The sequence below is a fragment of the Palaemon carinicauda genome, chromosome 11 (assembly GCF_036898095.1).
Source record: "Palaemon carinicauda isolate YSFRI2023 chromosome 11, ASM3689809v2, whole genome shotgun sequence".
NCBI classification, from domain to species: domain Eukaryota; kingdom Metazoa; phylum Arthropoda; class Malacostraca; order Decapoda; family Palaemonidae; genus Palaemon; species Palaemon carinicauda.
Window position 1 is genome coordinate 93,447,829 of NC_090735.1, and position 12,398 is coordinate 93,460,226.

Below are 12,398 nucleotides of genomic sequence, written 5' to 3' on the forward strand. Positions count from 1 at the left end.
GTCCGCCTGCCGGTCGGCCACCGGAGTGCCGGCATACACTGCCGGCAACCTGGTTCAGCTATAACCATCCTTGTCCCAGTCACCAATCCGGCATCCTCCGACTGCCGGAGCCGCCGCTCCTCTGCCGGCGTGCCGCCGTTGTGCCGGCGGCCGCCACCCTGGTATTACTCTTGACTTACATATTGTCTGTTCTAATGCCAGAAACTCTGCTGGAGCGGCCTCCGGTGTGCCGGAGGTCTGCCGGAACCCCCTGGAGGCGTCAAGACTACTTGCACCCCCTTCTACTAGCTATCATATGAATACTGATAGCCCTACACTGCAAACAGATGACCTGTTTACACTATTAAGATCAGTGCCTTGGTACTGTTCTATTAGTAATCATGCTGTCTCTTTGCATTCTTCAAAATTCCAGCATGCTGCGTGCATCTTAGCGCGGCTGGTTGCCGGAAGCAGTTACCCTAAGGGACCTGTTAGCTCCCTCATTTGGGACAGTGATCTCGGTCCCAAACTTATCCTTGGTTTTTCCATGGAATTCCATTGCCCTGTGGAATTTTAGGGAATACTATCCTGTGCCTTCGGCCATCTCGGATTATCCAAGGATAAAGCTTGCGGTAGTCGGCCGGGCGGGATGCATGGAGTATGTTTTCTTTACTACTTCAATCTCTATGCATCACACCCTTCATTAAGTTAAAATTAATGATTAATCTTAACTTAGCTTAAGAACCACTCTTATGACTCCCCCCATACTCATTTTCTCTTTCTTCCACAGGAGGAGCAGATGAAGTGTGACTTCGACTTCTGCGCTGTGAAACGCCCGCACTTCTACGGGCATACAGCTTGCAGGACTCACGCCCCTTGTGCTAACAAGAAAGGGGATCTGAAATTCTGGGACCCACTGAATTGTACGGTCTGCCAGGCTCACCTAGTTGATGCCTTCCATGACCCTCCCTCAGCGGAGGTCAGGGACACTTCTCGGGAGAAGCTACGCAAGTGGGTGCGTGGCTTCCAGAAGAATGCCACCGGACCGTACCTGGCCACTGAAGAAATGAGGTCACTCCTGTTCCCTAAGGCCTCCCCTGATTCAGTGGTACCCAAGGATTTGATTCCCACTGTCCAAATTACAGTGGAACCTGATGTTGTCATGGCCCAGTCCATGCACGAGTGCCGTTTGGATTCCGAAGATGACGAACATATGTCGGATGTCTCGGAAGACACGGAGAAGACCCTTATGGCTCAAGGAGCTGAAGATGACGAAGACCAGGTGGAATACGCCGAGTCGGAGCAAGAGGTCGCTCCTCCTTCCATCTCCGCCCCTACTCCTACACCGACGGAAGTGTCTATCCCGTCTACCTCCACGACCCCGGATCCCTCTTCATCCACTCAAGAAATGATCCGGTTGATTAGAGCCGTCATGGACGACAGGTTAAAGGAGAATCAGGAGTTCATCAGGTCCATGATGGGATCCAGAGAACCGAAGCGGATTTCGGTTAAGGATCTCCCCGCTTGCTCACATGCCAACCCATGGAGGTATGCTGAGCATATGGTTATCGCGACCGGCAGGATCTTCGTCAGCGACAAGATCGGCACGGTCCCTTTGGAAGACGTGGAGTTCTTCCCAAACTTCGAGGCCTACCCGGACTGTTACGTCCGACTTCGTTCTGAACCTGCCTCTAAAGAAGAGACCGAACCGAAGGAAGAGATAGTGTTCGATCTCGCGAAGGCCCAGGCTATGCTAGCCAACACTTTCAAGAGTAGGGGTTTTACCTGCTCTAAGCTTCCGGCCCTGAGCAAGAAGCACCCTACTTATGTCGCACCTGAAAATGCGGTACTTCCATTCTTGGAAAAGGCCTTCGCTGCGTGCCTTAAAGCTGTGGAAGAGGGGAAAGCCTGCCCTTTACTGGAGGAGTGCAGACCCTTCTCCATAGTTACTCCCCCTGACGCTCGACACTGGAAGGACATCCAGCATACGTTCGTCGTGGGAAAGCTAGATCCTGACGTCGCCGGACGTCAGTTTAACGAAGACCTCCCGAAGCTCAACGATCACCTCCTTCGTCGGGAACAAGATACGAAGGAGAGGCTCGCAGCATCCATGTCCCACCAAGTCCAACTTGAAATTATGGCCTGTGACACCAGAGTACCAGACCACTACATGGTACTTGCCAAATCCCACATGGCAACCCTGATGAAGGACTTATACCACTTCATGAAGGCTCGGAGAGCCTGTCGTGAATTCGTGTTCGCAGGTGCCACTGTGAAACACGAACCCCGGAGGCTGATTTCCTCCAACATCTGGGGCAAACACCTGTTTCCTTCTGACCTTGTGAAGGAAATCACCGACAAAGCCGCCACGGAGAATAGGAACCTTCTCCACAAGTGGGGCATGTCAAGAAAGAGGAAACCCTCTCAGGACGACGGACCTCAACCTAAGAGGAAATCCTCAAAACAGAAACCCCAGCAACGTCAACCAAGACGTCAGTTTCCGGGACCCGCTACCTCCCAAGTGGCAGCTCAGCCACAACAGACCTTTCAATTGGTCACCCAACCGGTGTTGTCACAGTCACCGGTCTTCACCCCTGCTTTCGAGCAACAGACAACTACCTTTCGTCCCAAAGGTAGAGGCTCAAACAGAGGTGCAAGCAGAGACGCGTCTCGTCGTCCCTCCAGAGGCAGAGGAGGAAAGGGAGCTAGCGGCCGAGGCAGCAAACCCTCGGGACACCAGAAGCAATGAAGTGCTTCCGGTGGGAGGAAGACTCCGCCAATTCCAGGATCGTTGGACCTTCGATCCCTGGGCACACAGCATCGTCAAGAAGGGTCTAGGCTGGAGTTGGACTCAACCACCCCCAACATTCCAGCAGTTATTCCAACAATCAACCCCCCTTCTGGAAGAATATGTCCTAGATCTCTTGAACAAGAAGGTGATAAGGAAGGTAAAGTCCACCAGGTTCCAAGGAAGACTGTTTTGTGTCCCCAAGAAAGACTCCGACAAACTCAGAGTCATTCTGGACTTATCCCCCCTCAACAAGTTCATAGCGAACGACAAGTTCAAGATGCTGACTCTTCAACAGATAAGGACCCTTCTGCCTCGAGGTTCGTACACGGTCTCCATAGACCTGGCGGATGCCTACTGGCACGTTCCAATGAACCATCACGCTTCCTCCTACCTAGGATTTCGACTCCAAAGGAAAAGCTATGCCTTCCGGGCCATGCCCTTCGGCCTCAATGTGGCCCCTCGGATCTTCACAAAGCTGGCGGACGCCATAGTACAACAGCTCCACCTCCGAAACGTCCAGGTAATGGCCTACCTCGACGACTGGCTAGTCTGGGCTCCATCGCCCGAAGATTGTGTAAAATCTTGCAACAAAGTCACCCAGTACCTAGAACACCTGGGATTCAAGATCAACGAGAAGAAATCTCGCCTCTCTCCAGCTCAGAAGTTCCAGTGGTTAGGAATCCAATGGAACCTTCAGTCACACCGCCTTTCCATCCCCCAGAAGAAAAGGAAGGAAATAGCAGGGTCTGTCAAGCGACTACTGAAATCCAAACGAATTTCAAGACGCCAGCAGGAACGAGTTCTAGGCTCTCTACAGTTCGCCTCAGTAACAAACCCAGTGCTTCGTGCACAGCTAAAGGATGCCGCGGGAGTCTGGAGACGTTCTGCATCCATCGCTCGAAGAGACCTCAAGAGACGGCTCCCAAACAGACTTCGACTTCTCCTCAAGCCGTGGTCGGAAGCAAAGGCCCTGAAAAGGTCCATTCCTCTTCAACACCCTCCTCCATCACTCAACATCCACACGGACGCTTCGCTGGAGGGTTGGGGAGGTCACTCCCACCAAAAACAGGCTCAAGGCACCTGGTCTCCCCTGTTCAAGACGTTCCACATAAACATCTTGGAGGCCATGGCGGTCCTTCTAACTCTGAAGAAATTATCCCCGCCTCCCTCGATCCACATTCGTCTAACCCTAGACAACTCGGTGGTAGTTCGTTGTCTCAATCGCCAAGGCTCAAGATCGCCCCAGATAAATCAGGTGCTTCTCCCAATCTTCCGTCTGGCAGAGAAGAAGAAGTGGCACCTGTCTGCAGTTCACCTACAAGGATTCCGCAACGTGACAGCGGATGCTCTATCTCGAACAAACCCGATAGAGTCGGAATGGTCTCTAGACGCAAGATCATTCTCCTTCATCTCTCACCAAGTCCCAGAACTTCAGATAGATCTCTTCGCAACGAGCGACAACAATCAACTTCCTCGGTATGTGGCCCCGTACAAGGACCCCAAGGCAGAAGCAGTGGATGCCATGTCACTGGACTGGAACAGATGGTCCAAGATCTACCTGTTCCCTCCCACCAACCTTCTGCTGAAACTCCTCTCCAAACTGAGAACCTTCAAAGGGACAGCGGCCCTAGTGGCTCCCAAGTGGCCCCGGAGCAACTGGTACCCCCTAGTCCTGGAGCTGCAGCCCAAGCTGATCCCTCTCCCGGGCCCAGTTCTCTCCCAACAAGTACAGAAGTCGACTGTCTTCGCTTCATCATCGAAAATCAAGGACCTTCATCTCATGATTTTCTCTCCCTAGCCGCAAAGAAGAGGTTTGGGATCTCGAAGAAAAGTCTGGACTTCCTAGAGGAATACAAGACCGAATCCACAAGACGGCAATACGAATCATCCTGGAGGAAATGGGTCTCCTTCGTCAAGACAAAAAATCCTAAGGAAATCACAATTGATTTCTGCATGTCCTTCTTTATTCACCTTCATGGACAGGGATTAGCAGCCAATACGATTTCAATCTGTAAATCGGCCTTGACCAGACCAATTCTGTATGCCTTCCAAATTGATCTGTCCAGCGACATCTTCAATAAACTACCGAAAGCATGTGCTCGCCTACGTCCAGCACCCCCACCGAAACCGATCTCCTGGTCATTAGACAAGGTGCTCCATTTCGCCTCCAACTTGGATAATGATTCATGCCCTCTCAAGGATCTGACTCAGAAAGTTATATTTCTCTTTGCTCTTGCTTCGGGAGCCCGAGTCAGCGAAATAGTGGCATTATCAAGAGAGGAAGGGCACATCCTGTTTACCGATACAGGAGACGTTACCCTCTCCCCTGATCCGACGTTTCTCGCCAAAAATGAATTACCCACCAAAAGATGGGGCCCCTGGAGAATATGCCCCCTGAAGGAAGATGTCTCTTTATGCCCAGTAGAGAGCCTCAAGGTCTATCTTCGCAGAACTTCGAACTTTGGTGGAGGCCAACTCTTCAAAGGAGAAACATCGGGCAGCGACCTGTCACTGAAACAATTAAAAGCGAAAATCACCTACTTCATTCGCAGAGCGGATCCTGACAGTACACCCGCCGGTCATGATCCTAGGAAAGTTGCATCATCTCTGAATTTCTTTCAGAGTATGGACTTTGAAAGCCTTAAAAACTTCACAGGCTGGAAGTCCTCGCGCGTTTTCTTTAAACATTATGCGAAACAAGTGCACGAAGTCAAACATTTTGTGGTAGCCGCAGGTAGTGTTATGAAACCTGCACCTAACTCTGCATAGAACAGTGAGTTACTTGGGACTCTAACTCTTCGGGTGCCTATGTTGACCCTCGAGCGATACATAGTGATGTTGAAAACACTTAGTGCTTTTATAACTGTTCTTATCCCAGGTGAAATGTCATAGTTGTCACACAAGTGCCACATGCCCTGAGCATGATGTGTTTTTAATCAAAGACTTACGTTCTTCGAGAACGAGTGCCTACTAATAATCCTGAAATTCCTTTTCAGATTCAAGAGCAAGTCTTTATTACTATGTACATTATAATTACTGTAAATGAACTTTACTTATTGCTGCAATTCATTTAATTTCTGCATTTGTGAAATAAAATTTCTATTTTATTACCTGTGCGTCTCAATCAGCTCCTACTTACTATGAAATACATGCCTGTCATAGTTTTATTATCCCCTTTTCCTTATGGTTATGGAGAAATTAAGATACTAACTCTTAATTTATATTCACTCTGATTATGTACTGTTCCAATACGAATACTTATTCTTCATACCCTGGAGATGAATCACCCTTCTCAGCACACAGTGCCCAACCACCACTGGTCTGCTTTTCAGAATGTTCCTATACGAATGCCAAACATTCAGCTTCGTCTCCAAGTTCTTCAAGTTCTTCTATCAGGGTGAATAGCCCTTCAATACCACTTTGACGTCGGCATGGCCCGTGGGAACTTCACTGCCAAGGGGGGCAGGATGATTCTTCCCTACGGTTCTTTTACCAAGATTACTATGCTATTTTGTCAATGCCTTGGCACTTACTAATAGGGGAAAATCTACCACGATACATTGATTCTCTGGTATTCTTCCATCAGGACGCCATGGCTTGAGCCCAAAAAACGGATTTTGAGCGAAGCGAAAAATCTATTTTTGGGTGAGATAGCCATGGCGTCCTGATGGACCCTCCCTGCTACTTCGTCCAGTTTTTAGGTCCCACCCTGCTCTGCTGTATCATGGTGATCGGCAAGCAACTGGCTTCAGGATGAAGACGGACGTGACGTCATTTTAGCAATGGCGGCCGTTTTTTTACGTCTCGAGTACCAGAAGTAGCCACGAATGAGATTAGCTATGGAACGGCTCCCAGCTATTCTCAGCCCTTACACACCGAAGCATTAACTCTGTTCGGGGTGTAGATAGCTATGTGGCGCTTTAATACATGTGTCCCCTGTTGATATACGATGTCTTACAGGGAAACCTTTAGGATACTCTCTCCAGAAGTTAGAATTCTGTGATAACCTGTGGTTAAATTCTCTGGGAATATCTTAGTAGTTATTTACCCAAGGAAGCTACCAAAAAGGAACCTTCCATCAGGACGCCATGGCTATCTCACCCAAAAATAGATTTTTCGCTTCGCTCAAAATCCGTTTAATACAATTGCATAATACAGAAATATCTAAAAAAGAATAATAATAAAGAAATAATAAATAAAAAAAGGGATTTTTATTGACACTTTACCTTAAAGACAGGCCAGCGCAGGTGTTGGAATTGCTACGCAGGAGGAGACGGAAGATCAGCGAGGAGGTAGAGACGGCGACTGCGATAACTTACTGTAACTTACTCTAACTTACACTATGTGAATTTTCACCTATCTTAGCTTATTTTTTTTTTCATTTTTATGTTTTATATTTTTTTTACATTATTTTTTCTTTTTTATTTTTAATTTGCATCACTTTCACTCGATTTGATCTTACTTTTCTTTGCTTCACTCTCTTTCTCTTCATCATGATCACTAGACCACTTCGTAGATTTTTTAAAGAAACTATCCAGAGAAAGTTGCTTGGTATGGCTCTAGAGAATTTTTCTAAAATGAGTTAAACAAACATCATCGAACTGTGCAACTACACGGCAAACCTAAAGTTTCTGTGGGTGATGCTTATCGATGAAACCAACCACGTGTTGATGATATGCCAACATCTTTTATTTCAGCCGAACCTAAGATATGACCTACTGTACCTCCTCGATCTCCTCCAACTCACTCAACTGTGCTTGGAACTCATCATGCTGCATGGCTTGCAGCTCCTTGAGTTCCTCGGTGGTGAGCTCTTCATGATGCTCATCGACGAGTTTGGTGATGTCATCTTCATCGACCTCCAGACCCATGGACTTGCCAAGGGATACAATCTCTTCTACGTCTTCCTCGACGGCAAGCACAGGTCCAGGCTCGGGGTCAAAACCTTCAAAATCTATGGGAGCAACAGCATCAGGTCAAAGCTTCTTCCAGGCTGAATTCAGTGTACGACGAGTTACTCCCTCCAAGCCTGATCTATGATCTTTAAGCAGTGCACGATATTGAAATGGCTCCTCCAAAATTCACGCAAAGTTAAGTTGGTGCTTTGCGTGACATTAAAGCACTGCTTAAGTAAGTGCTTGGAGGAAAGCTTCTTAAAATTAGAGATGACTTGCAGGTCCATAGGCTGGAGGATAGGGCTGGTGTTCGGTGGAAGATACAACACTCTGATGAATTTGTACTGGTCGATGATATCATCTTCGAGTCCTTGGGGGTGAGTGGGTGCATTATCCTAACAAAGCAAGCACTTCAAAGGCAAATTCCTCTCCTGAAGGTACTTCTTGACAGCAGGGCTAAAAACTAGGTTTACCCATTCAACAAAGATATGCCTACTGACCCAAGCCTTAGAATTAGAACGCCACAAAACATGTAGCATGTCTTTATTAATTCTATGTGCTTGAAATGCCCTAGGGTTTTCGGAATGGTAAATCAATAACGGCTTTATTTTGCAGTCCCCGCTGGCGTTGGCACAAAGGGCAAGAGTCAACTGATCCTTCATAGGCTTATGTCTAGACATTTTCTTCTCTTCGGCGGTAATATATGTTCGACTAGGCATCTTTTTCCTAAACAGACCGGTTTCATCACAGTTGAAAACCTGCTGCTCTATGTAGCCTTCCTCCTCCACGATCTTTTGGAACTTTTTAACAAAATCATTAGCAGCCTTGGTGTCCAAACTTGAAGCCTCTCCATGCCGAACAACTGAATGAATCCCGGTCCATTTCTTAAATTTCTCGAACCAATCTCGAGACTCCTTGAATTCCTCTGTCGTAGGATCGGTTGAACTCTCCCCCAAGTAACCCCCAGAGCCCTCCGCCTTCAAGTCACAATAGATAGCGTTGGCCTTTTCACAAATGATCGTTTCAGTGATCGTATCGCCAACAATCTCTTTGTCCTTTATCCATATCAATAAAAGGCATTCCATCTCTTCCAGGTTAGGGCTACGACGTTTAGAAATAATGGTGATCCTTTCGATGGTTTGACTGCTTTAATGGCTGCCTTCTGTTTGATGATCGTCGAGATAGTAGACATATTTCGGCCATATTGCTTAGCCAGATCGCTAACACGCACACCTCGCTCATGTTTTTCTATTATTTCTTGTTTTAGTTCTAATGAAAGCATTGACTTCTTCCTTTTCTCACCACTACTACTTCCTGAACCGAAACTAAGCTTTTTAGGACCCATGATTATACGTAAAACCCAAAAACAAAACGTGAAAAAGGAAGATAAAAAGCACTGTTAATAACGGAGCGAATAGAGAACAACCACACAATGCGCATGAGATGAGAGGACTGATCAAGGCGACGCTCGATTGGCGTCCCTCCGACGTGCTGCCGTCTACCGGCGTAAACAAGAAACTATGATTGACGCTTCGAGAAAATTCTACGTGTATGATCTACGTCGGATGTTGGAGCAAGACTTTGGGTGTCGAGACGAAAATTTGATCGAATTTTACTTCGGATGTTGTAAAATTCGTATGTAAAGACAATCGTATGTAGAGGTTCCACTGTATTGTTTATTTTATAAAATTGCTAATAATTTTGAAGTAATAAATTCAAACGATGCAAAAAAAAAAATTTCAGTACTTTTTATCATTGACCAATATAATAGACAAGAAATAATTTTTACTAACTTTTGAACTTGGAAATTTTTTTTTTCTTTGACTATATAAGGGGCATACATACATAATATATATTATTTATTCATATATCAACCTACTGTAAATGCATTTGAGTACTTGTGTATGTTTCTATATGCATAATGTATGTTAAAAGAATGGGGTTTATGAAAATCCGAGTTAACTCTTTTTTTGGGGCTCAGGCCATGTCGTCCTGATAGAAGGTTCCTATTGGTAGCTTTCTAAGGGATATTTGGCTACAGTGATATTCCCAGAGAATTGACCTTTAGGTCTCCAGAATTCTAACTTCTTGCGCGAATATCCTTAAAATTTCTCTTAAGGATATTGCATAATATCAGGGGACGTATATCTTGATACGACACATAGCAATCTTCACCCCGAATATCATTTCGGCTTCGAGGGGGAAGAGTGGCGAAAATAGAAGGGGAGCCGTTATCAAGGTTACCCTTCCTCCCGCACTATTACAAGTATCCAAGATGGCGCCTATTCCTATTTTTGTAGCGAATTCATACGGTGGTTTTCCTTCTTGCTCTAACGTTTGTGTTTAATTTATTGAGGATTTATAATGCAATCTCCAGCTTCTTCTGCCTCTGGAAAGTTGAGTATTTATTCTTTACAGTGTTTAATTTTTAGCTCCTGCCTCACAGAAAAATTGGAGTACTTTTATGTGTTCAGAGCTTGGCCGATCACAGGAGGCACCACGGGCGCTGTTGTTACGAATGTGTTATTTAGTTAGCAGAACGACATTCCCGGTTGTAATAGCATTGATAAATTATGAAAGCTATTTAGGCACAATCATACTAGGCTAACTAGCCTACGCTCTTCAGTATACTTTCATACATGATCCCAGTTTACCCTCATGTATCATTTTATCAATTCAACGGGAGATAGATATCTCCGAGAATTATTTATATAACTCGATACTCGTCTCCTGTGGAGATTCAAGGGTAATCCCTCCTTCCCTCTGAGTGCTGCTTAGGCGACAACCTTATCTTGGTCTCGCCATAGAGTAGTCACTCTGGCTTGGCTAGGCTAGTGTTTTCTGTCTTCCAACTTTGCCGGCCAGTGCCTGGCTTTGGTTTTCGACAGAACCTCAGAGTATTCAGTCTTTCTGCCGGCGGCTGAGCAGCAGGGTGAGTAGTCACTCCCCTGCCGGCATAGGAGGCTATGCCTCCCTAGGCCACACCTGAAGTGGTAGTATGATGCCGCCACCTTCTCTCATGTGGTCTAGAAGACTAGTCATGTTTCGGCAGACCCTAGGCTGAAGAATAGATATTCTTCTGCTGCCTAGGATGGTGTCGATACTGAAACAGAGTTTCTCCCTTGTATGGTAGTGGCGGCAACCCTGCCGCCTTCTTCCACACTTGATACAGGACCCTTTCCCTGCCCCCTCTCTGTCCTTTAGCGATGGCCTAGCCATTGCAACCCTGTGGCCATCGTCCTACAATCTCACCGCTTGCCGGGTAGGTTGTCGGGCCGGCCAGGCTCCTACATAAGCAGCTGTATAGTCACTCAGTCTTTCTCTTTTGGACGCAAGGCTCCGGGAAAGGTTGTGCCGGCTGTGACGGCTGCCGGTGGGAGACCTCTCTACTATCGAGTGTTCTTCAGTCCTCTCTTGGATTGCCATCCACATCTCCTAGCCGGCATTGTCCGGCAACGGATTTTGTGGTTGGATGGAAGCTTGAATGATGCATTCTCCCCTTCCATTTGAACCCTCATTTTGGAGGAAGGCAGTAAGGTTAAGTACACACCCTTATTTACTGTTAACAAACATTTAATACGGTAGCCCTTTACTCCACTTTTTCTCTCTCTGTGTCAGCTAGTGCCGCCAGCTACTAACCCAGCCGCCAACATGCCAACTGGACCGGTGCCGTCAGGTACTAACCCAGCCGGCGACATGCCGGCGGTGTTGGTGCCGCCAGGTACTAACCAGCCTAGTCGGCAACATGCCGGTTGAACTACAGTATATGATTATACTGTAGCCAGTATATTTGGAGTATAAGATATACTGCAGACAAAAAACTATAGTATATATTATACAGTAGTTATTTTCCAACATATCTTGTGCTTCCTGGCACAGTCTGTTGTTGAGACCAATTCTATATTAGAAGGAAAGATTTCCTTCAATATACTGATAGTTAATCAGTTAACAACTTACCTCACAATATTAAAGAACTTAAGAAGGTCAGTACAGTATTAAGATACACTTATCTACCCCTAGGGGTTAGAACCCTTCTCCTGAGTTTCCCAAACAGGAAACTCTTTGACTTTAATTTTGGGGGAGGTCACAGCAATTGGCTGGACAGGAAACACAAGTATGTGTCTTTCCTAGTTCCTTTCTAGCTTGACTATCCTAAGCTATAATAGTTAAAATATTAATAATAATATTTTACATAAATTGGTTATCATGTGAGATGAACAACCGCATACTCATTTAATTTTCTTCTCTTTACTGGAGGACCTAGTGAAGTGCAAGATCATCTTTTGCAACCACAAGAGTAAGGACTTTTGTGTCCACAAAGGGTGCAGGTCTCATGCCCCCTGCACCATCACTAAGGAAACCCTATGGTACTGGGACCCCCAAGACTGTAGTGTATGCTGGACCTTGGTGACCGATGGTTTCGACGACCCCAAGTGAGCGGAGTCGAGGGATGCAGCACGAGCTAAGCTGCGTAGATGGGTACGAGGGTTCCAGAAGAACTACGGGACCGTAACTCCTAATGAAAGGATGCGCAACTTGCTGTTCCCTAGAGCTGGTATTGAAGCTGTCATACCCCAGGTATGACGGATGTCAGTGATGCATTACAAGGCATGGACATCCACCTGGAGGAAAGGATGTCTGAAGTGTCCACGGACACTGAGAAGGATCTTCTCAAGGATGATCATGAGGAGAAGTCTACGCTACCTCCCGATGAAGATGATGAAGTCGAGTCG

General features: G+C 46.5%; 1 protein-coding gene across 2 annotated transcripts in view; it reads left to right on the top strand.

The window, feature by feature from the left end:
* LOC137650094 (PX domain-containing protein kinase-like protein) overlaps nt 1-12,398 on the top strand; it is a 793,620-nt gene that overhangs the window by 404,237 nt on the left and 376,985 nt on the right. The gene's annotated exons all lie outside the window — the stretch shown is intronic.